The 16,536-nt window shown below is 39.3% G+C and overlaps 1 pseudogene; it reads left to right on the plus strand.

Annotated features, from left to right (window-relative positions):
- Nucleotides 1-571: 571 nt before the first annotated feature.
- The window catches only part of LOC121325818, a 48,348-nt pseudogene continuing 32,383 nt past the window's right edge, over nucleotides 572-16,536 (plus strand).

Here is a 16,536-nt window from a genome sequence, read left to right on the forward strand (position 1 = left end):
TCAGTAAGTTGTCCAAATAACAAGATGACCCCTTACAGACCCTGCAAGATCTGGTCCATAATTCACTGAAAAACAGCGAGAGCGCTAGCTACTCCATACGGTAGTCGATTATACTTAAACAATTCCAGTGGTATGTTTATTGTTAAGAATTCATTCAGCTCCACCTGCTGGTAAGTTTGGGAGAGGTCTAACTTTGAGAATTTAGTTCCCCCTGCCAATTTTGCAAACAGATCTCTGGTTCTCCGGTATTGGTCCACCTAACCACGGATTTATGGTAACCTTGTAATCCCCACAAATGTGTACACTACCGTCCTGTTTTGGCACACATACTAAAAGGAGCAGCCCATTCACTAAAGTCAACCTTTTAAATTTCTACAGCTGGTTTTAAAGCATAAGGTACCAGTCTTGCTTTACAGAATTTTGGCTACAGAACTAGCCTTAACTCCGATCACACAAACAATTTCTGAAAACAGACTGGTATTTATTACACAGCTCCTACTGTATCAGTAACTAAAAATAACTTTCTCCAGTCTAGTTTCAGCTTGCTGAGCCAATCTCTGCCCAACAATGCATGGCCATTTCCCTTAGTAACTACAAGAGCCAAATCAAAGATTTCCTCTCGGTACGTTACACTGACATTTGGTTTACTCAACACATCAAACGTTTCATTTGTATATGTCTTTAACACACAATCAGTTGGCTGGAGCTTAACCTTAGGAAACTTTTGTCTGTACACTTTTTCCGAAATCAAAGTTATAACAGCTCCTGTGTCTATTTCCATTCTCACGACTACATCATTAACTTTTACATTTACATAGTACGGTTTTTCAAGATCAATGCTAGAATTGAAAGTGTACAATTCAACATCACAGTCAGACTCACGGTTACTGTTCTCAGAATCCGTGCTTAATGCTGGGGACTCTGGGGTGTCCACTGGCCGATTTGCGAGTTAGTGAGCCCCGCCAATGGCCCACGTCTTGTGACGTTCTCCAGCAGTCTCTATTTTCTTCTCCAGTGCAGTTGAACGGCAAGCCCGCTGTGCGTGTCCCGTTTTTCCGCAACCCGACACTGTAACTCCTTAATATAGCAGGAATCTGGAGCATGGCTCGTTCCTGAACAACAAAAACAATGGCTCCTTTTCACCATCGGTGCCGTCTTTCCCTTGATAGTGTTTTTAGACACAGTTGGCCTTTGAGAAAACTGCTTTGCACTTTTCTTCATGCTTTCGTACACAAGGCCATCTCCGTAGCAGCAGCCAGTGTTAGGTCCTTCGTAGAAGCAGCATTCAGCAACCTGTCTCTTCGTCCGGCAATTCGGAGTCCACAAACCAGACGCTCATAGAGCTTCCTCCAGAAATGTCTGAAAATGGCAATTGACCGATAGCTTCTTTAACTCCACCAGAAACCTAGCTACAGTTTCTCTTTCCAATTGGTTACGTGTATGAAAACTGTATCTCTCAGCGATAAAGTTCTTCTTTGGCATATAAAACCCGTTCAGCACAGTCTTTAGTGCATCAAACCCCTTTTCACTAAGTTAGTCTAGAAACATAAGGTCGGTGACCACGCCATGTGTTTTTCAGCCCACCATGTTATAAATAATGCCTTCTTTTTACGTTCATGTGCGATTTCATTAAAACAGAAGTACTTCTCAAGCCTATCTAGGTACACTTCGAAACTTTTTCATTTTCTTGGAACTGGAAATCCTCGGCTCTTCCAATAGTAGACATCCTTTTGCTCTTTTTTATTTTTAACTGTGCTGAATCCTTTTTAGCAATATCCCATCCTTATTGCCAATTTGTTATGAATTGTGGCTATTGAAATAAGTGAGCCCAGACAAGGAGAACTGAACAAAATCAAACGTTATTTATTCAGTCACAGTTTGTGGCAAAGTGCCCCGCCCCTGGGCTATTTGTGTTACACCATAAAACTTCAATTAAATGCCACTGGCATTTATTTACAATATTTGCCAGCAGACTCGACATGTATTTGAGACCGGTGTTTATATTAGATCACATGCTTCTTGAGTCATTGAGAAGCCGCTAACACACAGCCTTGTAGCAACATCGTAACTCAGTTTAAATCCAGCAACTTTGTTAAAATGTTGTGTGTGTGTCAGTGGGAGCTAAGTAACAGTTTTGTATTGTACACTCTCAAGTATAAAGCGAAAGTATTATTATGGTCTTCATGTGATTGGAGTTTGTGCCAAAATCCATTAATTGTCCATCCGCCCCCCATTTCATTATAGGTGAAATACGATTTTCTCTATGACCAGAATTACATTTGCTGCATGGAAAAGTGGATTAGTCAAGTTCATCAATGGATATACTCAACTTTTATTCTAGTAATCTTATTTATTTTGCCCTTGACACCGATGCTTGTGTTGTATGGCAAAATTGGATATGAACTTTGGATTAAGAAAAGAGTCTAAGGGGATACTTCTTTCCTTCAAACAATACATGGAAACAAAATTAGCAAAATAACCAGGTATTCAACTTGTTTTTGAGTTACTATAGTGTGATTTTCTGATTTTTGTGTACAGCAATAAACATTATCTTACTGGTATCATTTTAAACACATAACTGTTTGGTGCAGGAAGAAGAAGCGTGCAATCATTATGATGGTGAGCGTAGCTGCTCTGTTTGCAGTCTGCTGGGCTCCTTTACATGTGGTGCATATGAAGATTGAATACAATAAGCATTTCTAAACCTCAACCCTTGTAATATTAGAGAATTATCCAATCATTGGATAGCCCTGTTGTCTTTGCAGCCAATCATAGTAAGAATATAAAATTGGAACCAGTTAGGTTATACATAAACACACCCCCACACACACATCCAACTGCAACCATCGCAGACCAAGTTTTTTTTTTTCTCTTTTGCATTTAGTTTTATAAGGAATAAATAAACTGCATTCTTTAAAAATACATAATTTGATTTTGCTGAGCTCCCTGAATCTCTGAAATATAATGTATTTGTTTGCACTGAAAACAACAGAACATTGGTCACCTTCATAATTAAGTTTACTGAAAACAAAAATGAATGAAAAAAGTATAATCATATAAGTTAAAGTCATACTTAATTCACAGCAGAAAGTTGCTGTGTCATTAACTATTCTGTGCATTGCTTTTCCACTCATTCCCAGCACATGCCATCACTCTTTGCAAGCAACATCAATGAATTTACCTGGCAAATTTAAGTGTAAAACTAGGCACTAAAATCTCAAATCAAAAATTGCCTACTGTCAAACAGGAAGATATATTTCAGACTGATATGACAGAAGGACTACTTGGTAGCAAAAGAAGAACGACAACTTAATATCACTTAAATTTACCAAAATGAAAATACATTTATTATGGATGCAGGAAAAACGTTAACAATACACTGTGCAGTGTCAACCTAGAAATCTGTCTGAACTTAATTTAATTCCATTATGAAATACATAAATGTTTGTGTAAAAGAGAAAAGATAAAAAAAAAAAAATACTTCTCTGAAAATCTGAGATCAAATGAACTGAATCACAATCTCGTAAATGCTTCCTTGTATTACAGACTTAATACAAGTGCAAATGCAATGAAAGTGAAACATAACGTTTCTGTTTTGCAAAACAAATACAAATAATACAAAATTTACTATTTAAAAGCACAGTACATACAGTTCCGGCAATGTCTAAATCAGATTTGAACCGAATTGAAGTCACAGTAGATGCTATAGTTGGAGGTGAAAGTACCTTTAATTTCTTACCAGTGTAGTGTTATTTTCGTGTTAAAAAGTGGTGCTCCGCACACTGCGCTTGCACATGCCTAAATAACTTCCACTAAGACAGCAGGGAAGCGACCATTCAAATCTAGTAGATGATGCTTTAATTTATCATATTTCTCCACCGTTACGAAAACAGTATATTTATCATGTGCAATACACTGGGTCTTGTATGATTATTTTACTGCGCAACTTTGTGGTGGACTTCTCGTGAATAGTTTTTTTCTTCTTTTTAGAGACGTTATCTATTTCCAGTTTAAGTTTTAAAAAAAAGAATATCTAATTAATAGTAAATTCACCTATTTTTGACAATAGGAAAACACCCATCTGATCTCAATTGACCAAAATCTGTCAGCGTATCATTTTCTGACATTACACAGGTGAAGTTTTGGCGTGCATACCATATTTTGATGATGTCCCACTTTGTAACAGTACACCGGTTCTATAATCTAGATCATGGCTTCTATCAAAGTGAAAAACAACGTCCACAAGCATGAAGCTTATCGTTAAACTTCAGGTACATTCAAACAGTATTCCAATTCCAGTTCCAGTTGCAGTTCCAAAAGAAAAGATAGTGACAGACAAGTTGAAAAAGGCATGCTAATAGAATGATCTAGCTAGAAAAAATAAACACATTATTTTTTTGTTATGTGTGCATTTTTCCTGAGGGATATCACACATGTTAAGTAAACTGTTCCCCCACTACTACCACTAGTTTAATGAAAATTGATTGTAGTTTTGACTGAGATCCGAGACTCAAAGTCAAGGACTCGTGACTTGGACTTGACTACAAATCTGCTATATATATATATATATATATATATATATATATATATATATATATATATATATTAGCTCAAAGAGCCAGCTGCCCAACGTTTCCATATGTTGTACATATCTTTCTCAAGGGAGCCTGTCATATATATATATATATATATATATATATATATATATATATATATATATATATATATATATATATATATATATTTATAGCAGATTCGTGAGAACACTTCCAGTAAGACCTATTGGACGGGCCCCGCAACTGGGACAGGTAATTCCTATCAGGGTCTAGAAATGAACTAGAAGGACGGCTGATCTTTTCCTTGCGAAATGGACTATTAGAAAGGAACGGACTTAGGATAGTGGAGCGGGCGAGGCCCTGACTGTAGTAGCAGACCAGCGGAGCCAGACATGGAAACAGGATAGAAAGTGATTGCTGACTGAGGGCGACGATGCTAACACATCCCAGGGGCAGAGGACCCAGCAACCGAAACAGGATAGAAAGATGGTCACTGACTGAGGCGACGATGTTGACACATCCAAGGGGCAGAGGACCCAGCAACCAAAACAGGATAGAAAGATGGCCGCTGACTGAGGGAGACGATGCCGACACATCCCAGGGGCAGAGGACCCAGCAACCGAAACAGGATAGAAAGATGGTTGCTAACTGAGGGCGATGATGCCAACACAATCCAGGGGCAGAGGACCCAGCAATCGAAACAGGATAGAAAGATGGTCGCTGAGTGAGGGTGACGATGCCGGCACAGCCCAGGGGCAGAGGACCCAGCAACCGAAAACACCTACGAGGGTTATGACTTGGGGAGCCGCCTCTTGGGAGGAAGTCGGTCCCGGTAGACTGGGACATGAAAGAAGATAGAGAGGGAGAGGTACCCAGCATCTAACACTTCTGTAAGGGGTCCTCGTTAGACTCCTAATTGGCTGAGACTTCACGCTGCCTGGGACTTGAAATAAGAACAAGGCATAGAGGTTAATATGGGACTCAAGCACTGAGTAGCCACGTCCCAAAAGGCAGAGTATAGAACACAGCCTCAAGTAAGGTAAGTGCAGGAGCTCTCGAAAGAACAGACTGTGGCTGGGGGTCCACTCTGACTCACATGGTGAAAACCCCTTGAAGGTAAGGGAGGCGGATGCCTAGCCCTGAGGTCGGGGAAGTGAGACTCACTTGCCCCCCCCCCTCCCCAAAGGATGGACCTCCGGCTCCTCGCGAAATCTCCTACACTGTGAGACGAACAAAAGACAGCACATAAACAAAAGACCAAAAGGCCAAAACGGGAAAGCAAAAAGACGGCTGGAGTGGGTGACGTCAGACCAGAAACAGGAAATAAAAAACAAGAGAGAGGTGGAGTTTGGTGGAGCTGAGCGAATGGTCTCACTCAGCATTTAGTGCACAGACAGAAAATAAAAAGGTTGTAACAAACAAAAACAGGACACAGCACATTCACCAAAATAAACAGACAAACAAAACTGACTAAACAAAACACGGTGAGCAGATATTTTACTACTACTACTATTATTATTATTCGTATTACCACACCACCCCAAGTGAGTGAAAACATGTTGCTTTTATGCAGCTGTACCGAGACTCGACTGCTAATCAATCATTCAATTGGAGTCGCGGTACAACTGCATGTGAATTAATAAAGTGCAATTCCCCGTGCTCACATATTATTACTTTTTACTTTCAAGTGAAGTGATGTGCAATCCTCGTGCCTAAATACAAATATACATTTTAAACACTTGTGTTACACAGACCCGTTTATATCCCATGTACCAATGGGTATACACCAACATTAACACACAACATATAATATACACAGGGGCAGGCACTTTGCCACAGGGACAAACAGGAGGATGGTTAGTAATTTAGTAGGATGTGACTGTGTATACTGCTGCTCAGTGGAGAGGAAAACCCCCCTTGAGGCTAATTAGGGGGAAACCTCTGGTGGCCATGGCAGACAGGAAGCTCCCACTCTGGGCATACTAGCAATTTTAAAATGAGCAGCAACTATATCAGTGGAGGATGAATGAATGTAAGAATCCACTGCAGAGGAGGACCAGCTCCCCACATTCTTGATCAGGCTGTGATTGATGTTGGTCCTCGCGGAGGAGGTAGGTGCACCTATATGGAATTATGACCAAAATCACAAGCCGCCACAGGCTGAAATGGAGCATGAAATGGGCTGGATAGGTCTTTTAAAACATTGAACGTAGCTGATGGAAATCCAGGGCAGGATCTTCTGATGGAATGGTAAATTGTGCTGGCTCTGGGAGTGGAGGAGGGGCGCTTGATTGCAAGCGAGGAGTAAATAAAGATTCAGCTGACAGAGCTTTGTTGTGGATTTAAATAGATCTATGGCCAGGCAATCACTGACGACGGGAATGTCGATGTCTTGTCGAAGTATCTTTGAAAGTTTTAGTGGAGGGCCAGTCTTTCTGATAAAGACGCGGACAAGTTGAGTAATGAAACTGTGGTTTGGACAGCGCTGTTGCTGGGTTGGAGGCTGGATGGAGCAGGAAAGACTAACGTTGATTGAAGCTCCTGCAGCTGAGTAGAGAAGCTGAATGATGAGAAAAATCATCGGAGCAGGTAGGAAAATAATTGATAATATCTTGGGAGTGCTGAGCAGCGAAGTGATCTCCAGTGAAAGGCAACGAAGTGTAGATTAGTGGTGAAGCACGAAATGACGGCGTCTGTGCGTTTGGTACAAAACGAAACACTAGACAGCGAAGGTGCAAGTGATCAGGGCTTAAATAGAAAACAGGTACTAATTCACAGGAAATTAGAAGCCCCCAGCTCTCTCTCTCTCTCTCTCTCTCTCTCTCTCTCTCTCTCTCTCTCTCTCTCTCTATCTATATATATATATATATATATATATATATATATATATATATATATATATATATATATATATTATTATATATATATTTTACTATATAAATGAATAATTGTTATAAGATGTATAACTATTATACATATACTTATTGCAACATATATAGATTGTAAGATCTTATATGATAATATACATGAAATAATATTGTCCATGGTGTCCTGTTATTTAACAATCTATATAATTTACATGAGCAAGATACTCTGAATATGATTTGAATAAGTCATCCCTTTCATATGAATAGGTACTCAGTATAGTATTTCAATTACACTGTAAGTGCCTCTGGAAGCCGGAGATAAATTATATATGTGAATAGTTTATTTATGAAGGTATTTCTCTACTTGCACATTTCTAAAAGAGATACAAAATTATCAATTGTTTATTTTCTCTTCATAGGCAATTTTGAGCAAGAATATGATGAAGTAACCATCAAGATGATATTTGCTATTGTGCATGTAATTGGATTTTTCAATTCTATTTGCAACCCTATTGTTTATGCCTTTTTGAACGAGAACTTTAAGAAAAACTTCTTGTCTACCATTTGTTTTTGCATAAAAGAAAACACATTACTGTCAAGAAAATCACAGCACTCTGGATGTATCTCTTTGATCCCACAGCGATCAAGTTTCTCGAGGAGAGACATCATGCCTGGAGGTGAATGCTAAAAGGAAGGCTTTAGTGATGAAAATATTGAGGTCAGATTTCTGGACCATTCAGTTGCAAACAAAAATACCAAAAGACACTTGACCATATTTGTGTCTGAATCAACTGTCCATACTCCAAACACACAGCCTAATTATTGTAAATGTATTTCTAAATTTCACAAAATAGAGTTTCATATCTGTTCTTGTCAATGGTTCCTAGTTTAGTTTAATTGGTTCTAAAGATGGTCAGAAAATGACCCTTCTCTCAGACTTTCTTTTACTTTATTAAGAGGATACCACATTACTATTTTAAAACCGGCTCACAGTAATGCCACTAACTTACATTTACATTTTTTTTTTTGGTTTGAACCAATGGTATTACGTTATTTGATGAGAGAGAGAGAGAGAGAGAGAGAGAGAGAGAGAGAGAGAGAGAGAGAGAGAGAGAGAGAGAGAGTGAGAGAGAGATAGATTGACTCTGTCTATCCAGGATAGGTATAATAGGCTGTTGTGACGGAGAGCGAATGAATCTGAATCAAAAATCTCCCTCTCGACCAGTGAGGGAACTGTACAACAGGAGCTGCGGGCTTCCTACTGAATGGTTGGGCAGTTCATCCTGGGGACAGTCGGGAGCCAGCCATTCAGGAAGAGGGCGGCGTTACGGTACCTGGAGTCATCGCCCTAGTACGGTGAGCGAAGTTTCAGTCATGAATTGGAGGAGACGTGATTGAACTAGCTATTGGAGGGGACGGGGCTTAGGGTACTTTAGGGGGACGTGACGCCGTAATCGGCTCCTTTGTTGTGGTTAATGGGAGGAGACAAGGACGGAATCTTGAATGAAGTGTGGGTTCATTGAGGAGTATTGTGTTTGTTTTGCCAGACGGCTGATACGAAGCTGGAGCTGCAGCAAGAGGCCCGTTCCTGAACGCTCACGAGCACCAGCACTCACAGCACCGCACCTGCACCAGAGCACCCAGTTTGGAGACGTGTTTTTGTGTTTATTATTTCGGGACTGCAACCCCTTTGTTTTGTAGCTGGTAATACCCATTGCTGGGTAGAACCAGCTTTATTATTTTGGGTCCAGTTTTCACTGGCAATACCCATTGCTGGGTAGAGCCAGCTTTATTATTTGAAACCCAGTTTAAAAAGGACATTAAAAGAAACCTGACTGGTAGACTTCGTGTTTGTCCTTTGTTGGAGCACCTCAACTCACCTATACACCGGAGCACTACAAACCACTTTGCCACAGCTGTCCAGATATTTGTGTCTCAAACAATCTGTTTTATTATTATTATTATTTTTTTTTTAAATAAATGTAGGTTCTAGAACTCACAACATCCTACTTAAATGATTTGAGGAGGGCATTCTTACTATTTATAATATGTTAAACAGCTCATTAAACCTAACTGCAAAGTTGTTTAACTCAGGTTACATTTAATATGTTACTAGTTTTTATTTTGTATAAAAAGAACTACACATGAAATTATTATTTTCATATCCTGTCTTGCTATGCTCTATATTGAACTACACATAATAAAAACATACAACATATGAATATATACAAATTAAATGCAACAATTTTATCTCAAAAGATTAATTTAAAAGGCAACGACATTGCTGGAGCCTGATTGACTGGATGCTTAAAGATACATTATTTTGTTTTTATATATCTAGCCTGTGTGTATGTGTGTGTGTGTGTATGCGTGTGTATATATATATATATATATATATATATATATATATATATATATATATATATATATATCTCTTAAACGTTTGCTTGTTTTACCCTTTAGAACCACTTTCTTTAGCCTGCCGTCGACATTTCAAACTATACTTTACTCCTTTCTTTACTTGTATCATATTTCTTTTACTATACCTATAAAGAAACACCTAGAAAGTTATAATTTGTAAACATATGCTTGTGAGAACAATCTTCCTAAACGTGAACAAAAAACATGAACATGAAGAAACTGTACCTTTAAGAAGTTACATTATTTAATCTTCTGAGATATTGTGTAGTGATTGATTTCAAAACGTCAAATGTAATGTTCAGCCATCATTTTAAAAGTAATGACGGATAATGTCTTGGGTATTTTGACTGTTTGTCTTTGTAAAGTCTGTGAAACATGTCATAACTGTTTTTAAATAAAAGTTAAAAAAAAAAAAAAAAAAAAAAAGATAAATGTCCAGAACTTGCAAATGTTAGTACAGTATATGCACCTGAAAAGGGGTACCAACCTTTCAAATCTTAACTGACCACCATGTACACAAATTGGGGTTGGTACTAGATGTTACCAGTTATGATTGTATCTGTACACATGTGTTTTATGCTTTATTTCAAGTGTACCAATAGTTCCAGTCACTTATTTTCTTTGTTATATTTTAAAAGTTTGCAGATATACCTTGTTTAACTTGTTTTTTTGTTGGATGTTGACTGTTTTACTGCACATGGATATATTTTGAAGTGACACCCAGACTGCCCATGCAGAACACAACAACTATATTTCCTAAGACAGACTGGCAGCTGGAAGCGTACCTATTAACCTGTTAAACTAAACGGATGTTTGTTCAGTGAATAACCTCATTTAGCTGCCGTAGTCGGCAGGCCCGGAGGAAAGCTTAGGCAAATTAGGCAGCCGACTTGGGCGGCAAAAATAAAATAAAATGAAAGCAAGGAATCTGCATTGTGTGCCAAGCACCGCTCTGGTGACGTTTAGCAGCACAGTAACTGGCATTGCACTGAAGAATCCTATCCAAAAACGCTCTTTCGCATAGTATGGGCTGGAGTGATCCACAGTGAATTTAGTTCGCTTTATCTATTATGCCGTTCTATACAGAATTGCTTTATGACTGACTTAACCCATTGGTCAGGCATTGATTTTCGTCTTCAGAACAAGAATTTGGTACGTTAATAATATCAATTTATGTGAATTTACAATATTTTGACAGTAAATACCAATGCTAATAAAAAGTGTTCAATTCCAATCTCTGAAGTCCCAAATCAATCTATATATTTCTTAATCAGGATGTTGCCTATCCCATGACACTGGCAATATAAACCTGCAAATAGATTGGATAGTCATTTTAAAATGGAACAAAGCCAGAGGTGGCGGGACACTGAACTCCTGTTGACAACACTGCTGCCTGAAGCCTCAAATTCACTACTAACAGGTTTTAATAAAGTTAAAAACTGGCTTCTTTTTTTTTTTTTTTTAGTATAAAGTAATTTCTCCACATATATTATAGAATGACATAGGTTTGAAAAAGCAGCTAAAGTTTGGAATAAGCATGTTTTACACAGGATTGATCAATTATTAATCTATGTTTCTCTTTAGGAAATTGTAGCGATGTGGCTGTGTGGGATCAGAAATAATGCAATGTCCAGATATAATGTTCCCAAAACAGATCGTATTTATTATGATCCCTAATAATAATTCCGCCACTATCAATTATGGTATCTGGGGGGTGGGTGGGGGGTAGACAGCGGGTTACAGTCCCAAAACCAAACAAGGCTTCTGTTTATAATCCTTGGGTGCACGGAAAGTGCTTAGTGTCCCTTAATCCCAGTGCTGCTGTGCAGAGTTGGCCGAATGGCCTCCTCTAATTTGTAAACTTTCTTATGTTCTTAAGGGGTGAGTAGTGCACTGGATGCTGGCTCTGTGGTGACAGCTCCCTTGAACCTCAGTCCTATTTTACTAAAACACAAAACAAAAACGGCTCCAGATTCAGTAACACATTTCAGCATTAGGGGTCGACCTCACGTAACTGCATCCCCTTCGCATTACCAAACTCCTCCCTATGACCAGCCCTGCGCCATGGGGTATCCAATCACTGCAGGCCCCTCAGCTGATCACAGTGGAGCTAAGCGCTTCCTACATAATAGCTGACTTCCGGTTCTCATCTACCATCTTCCTCTCACGGTCACAGCAATATACAGTTTAATTTTATCAATAAAGTAAAGAGCGCCTTACTCCATTGATCATTTTTATACTGCATAGACAAAGGTCGCTTTGAAAGAACAGAAGTTTGGAGCAATGCAAGTGACTTAATCAATCTCTATTTTATATAGCGCATTTCATAGACAACCACCATGTGACAGGGTCTTGCTCGTGTCACATGTGTGGGTAGATGTTGAAACGCCGGCACAGGCGTGCAGGTTTTATTAACAAACAGAAAACGAAAGTAAATAAAGGTGGTCATGTGATGTTACCAGCAATGGTAACGCACAGAGGACTAATACAGCAAGCTGTACAAAAATACAAACTAAAACACAATACAACAAACTAGAAATTAAAAGTGCCGGATTCAAAACATTGTGGATGCATGTGTCATACGAATAAGAAACCTGAAATGGCAATTTAGACAACAGCTAGTAATAGATATCAGGTTTAAAGAACATTGAAAAGCAAAAGAGAACAAGTGGGTCTTAAGAGTTGATTTGAAGCAAGTGACTGTGGGAGCTGCAAGCACTAAAAAGCTGGGAGAGAGTTCCAGAGAGCCAGGGCCATGAAGCTAAAAGAGCACTCTCCGAGTGTGTCCAACATGAAAATACCCTCATCTACACCGGTGTATATTAGTCAATTATGGCTGGTCTTTCTATGCAAAGAACCCCTAGGAAAATATTAACTTATCTTGGGGAATGCTTTATTCATACAGACATGACCGTTGTGATGAACACATAACTGTGTGTGACCTTATTTCAGCAGTTAAAAGTATGTAAAATTGCATTGCCCCAAACATTTAACGATTTTTCTTAAGAGAGTCTATTGTGAAACATGTGGCACTGGCCTCAATTCATTAAAGTGTTGGTGTTATGAATTTTATTTATTTTTAATTTTTTAAAAATGTTTTCTGAAACTTTGTGCTTACATTTTTTCTTAAATGGGGAGTGATTCAAAGTTTTATTTTGAAAAATTGTCTTTCCTACAGCCTTTTCTGTCAGATTTTACACTGGTTTTATACATAAGTGAATGGTGCTTTACAACCCAATTTGAATGAGTTGCCTGAGTTGGTGATGTTTTTCAGTAATATGACGTTCAATATGTAGAGCGCTCTGCCGTGTGCCACAGTGTGTTAATAATGAAGAGAGAACTTTCAAGGTGGCAGAACACGCAACACTAGTATAGTTTTTAGATGAATTTATGAAAGATTGTGCAGAAAATCTGCTGTTTAATGCCTCTATGGCACTTGCATCGAAAGCCAACACCATGGCATTAGCAGCAGTGAATTCAAACACATGCAAGAGTCCTGTATGGATTGAAAACTGCATTGACAGCATTGTTCCTCAGTACTGTGATTGTAGGATATAGCATGTTTTATTTACAGGTGGCTACAGCGCAGTTTACATTTGCAATAAAGATGTTTCTATTATGTGTAGGTATTGCTATACAGAAAAATAAAACTGTCCAAAAATAGAACAATTATTTTCAACATTATTTAACCCAATAACATTTTTAAAGCAAATAATAATAAAAAAAACTTCCCAAAGAAATGTATTCAACGTTTCTTTTAATACATCTGTGAATAACCTTAGCAGTTAGTTTCTTTTGCAACCTCAAGTGCAACCTTCTGCATTTCCATGAGCTCCTGCCTTTTCTGTTCTTCTGCAGTCCTACAATTGAAGTACTACTGTTTTTTTCTCTCCAATATGATTTAAGTCTTATAGTCCTGTGACAGAATTACAATGAATCTTGGTTGTAAATCTCCCTCCTGACCTGTGAGGGCGCCAAGCAGGAGAACAGAGTTCTTTGGACGGGCTGGTCTGACAGTTCTTTCCCAGTGTCGGGAAGTCGGCTAGTCTGGAAGATGAAACTCCGTTGCAAGAACGCATTGACCCAGAAGGGAAACAGAGTGGCAGCTGTAGATTGGAGAGGTGGACGGAGAATTGTATTCTGTTCCTTCGCTTTGGTTACAAGAAATAACTCAGAAGGACCCGTGCAGTATTGTGATAACATATTGAGTGTTTGTCTTGTCTATAATTGTTCCTTATGTATAAATAGACGGCTAACGCGTTCCGGAGCTGTTGCTAAGGGCCAGCATAAAACCCGGAACAGCACTACACTATTGTCACGCATTAAACTATATCACCCACCACAAGCACTACAGCACGCACCCAGGACTGGGGACCCTGTTTGTACATTGTGGGAGGGATACTTTTATTTATTGTTTGGTACTGCAAACCCGTTATTTACCCTGTGCACTACACATTGCTGTGTATTGCTGGGGATCATTGTTTGGTCATCTGACCTGGATTGTAATTTTCTAAACTGGATTACAAATCTCTGTCTGTTCATTGCGCACTGCATCACTCCTGCCCCTGTACACAATCAACCACTTTGCCACAAGTACATATTGTAGCGATCTTGGTTCCCGCAGACAGGCTCATCACACAGGGCGAGGCAACCCACACACAGGAGGAGGGCGGGCACAAACCCGGTTCCTCTTGCACTAAAGCATAGCGCCAATACCGCTGTACAAAAGAGCCGGCTCCTTTGCAAGACGCGTATATTTTGTCTTTGTATGTGATTACGTCACCTACCAGCCCCGCTGCTGCCTTCCCCCGTGCACGCTACACTCTCGCCTGCCAGCCTCGTCCGCCCCAGACTTGCTCACCAGGCTACAGTCCAATGTGTGCGTGCCGGGGTACCTGTGTCCACCTCTGACACCAATGTAGTGTTCTCCATCGACTGACCCCACACAGGCACTCCACACCACATTGTTCAAGTACAAAGAAGTATTTATTGTCTTTCAAATGTTTACACTGTACAGCTCACGCTAACAGTGTACCGGAAAGTAACAACTAGCTCAGCTCTGCCTGGGGTAACCCCGCGCACCCCTATATAATCATTCCCTTATCCCGTCCACACAAAAGTCAATCTCCTATCATAATCTTATATTAAACCCACGAAAAACACCCATGGGACCCCCATTTGTCAATGAAGACCCCATAACATGTTATAGGCATGGTGTGTGTCTATGTAGAACCACCCTGGGAGCAGACGGGTCCCCAATACTGTTTCCCGTTTAAAGGGTTTAAAGTCTTCGGTGTAGATTTAGCTGCTGTGCTTTTTCGGCCGAGATACACTGTGAAGCCTAATCTCTCAGAAATAATAAAACTATTTAAAAAATAAATAAATAATAAAAAAAAAAAAAACTGTGTTACATAAGAACATAAGAAAGTTTACAAACGAGAGGAGGCCATTCGGCCCATCTTGCGCGTTTGGTTGTTAGTAGCTTATTGATCCCAAAATCTCATCAAGCAGCTTCTTGAAGGATCCCAGGGTGTCAGCTTCAACAACATTACTGGGGAGTTGATTCCAGACCCTCACAATTCTCTGTGTAAAAAAGTGCCTCCTATTTTCTGTTCTGAATGCCCCTTTGTCTAAACTCCATTTGTGACCCCTGGTCCTTGTTTCTTTTTTCAGGCTGAAAAAGTCCCTTGGGTCGACATTGTCAATACCTTTTAGAATTTTGAATGCTTGAATTAGGTTGCCACGTAGTCTTCTTTGTTCAAGACTGAACAGATTCAATTCTTTTAGCCTGTCTGAATATGACATGCCTTTAAAGCCCGGAATAATTCTGGTCGCTCGTCTTTGCACTCTTTCTAGAGCAGCAATATCTTTTTTATAGCAAGGTGACCAGAACTGCACACAATACTCAAGATGAGGTCTTACTAGTGCATTGTACAGTTTTAAAATTACTTCCCTTGATTTAAATTCAACACTTTTCACAATGTATCCAAGCATCTTGTTAGCCTTTTTTATAGCTTCCCCACATTGTCTAGATGAAGACATTTCTGAGTCAACAAAAACTCCTAGGTCTTTTTCATAGATTCCTTCTCCAATTTCAGTATCTCCCATATGATATTTATAATGTACATTTTTATTTCCTGCGTGCAGTACCTTACACTTTTCTCTATTAAATGTCATTTGCCATGTGTCTGCCCAGTTCTGAATCTTGTCTAGATCATTTTGAATGACCTTTGCTGCTGCAACAGTGTTTGCCACTCCTCCTACTTTTTGTGTCGTCTGCAAATTTAACAAGTTTGCTTACTATACCAGAATCTAAATCATTAATGTAGATTAGGAATAGCAGAGGACCTAATACTGATCCCTGTGGTACACCACTGGTTACCACACTCCATTCTGAGGTTTTTCCTCTAATCAGTACTTTCTGTTTTCTACATGTTAACCACTCCCTAATCCATGTACATGTGTTTCCTTGAATCCCAACTGCGTTCAGTTTGAGAATTAATCTTTTGTGCGGGACTTTGTCAAAAGCTTTCTGGAAATCTAAATAAACCATGTCATATGCTTTGCAATTATCCATTATCGATGTTGCATCCTCAAAAAAATCAAGCAAGTTAGTTAGACACGATCTCCCTTTCCTAAAACCATGTTGACTGTCTCCCAGGACCCTGTTACCATATAGGTAATTTTCCATT

This window comes from Polyodon spathula, chromosome 1, assembly GCF_017654505.1.
Source record: "Polyodon spathula isolate WHYD16114869_AA chromosome 1, ASM1765450v1, whole genome shotgun sequence".
Lineage (NCBI taxonomy): Eukaryota > Metazoa > Chordata > Actinopteri > Acipenseriformes > Polyodontidae > Polyodon > Polyodon spathula.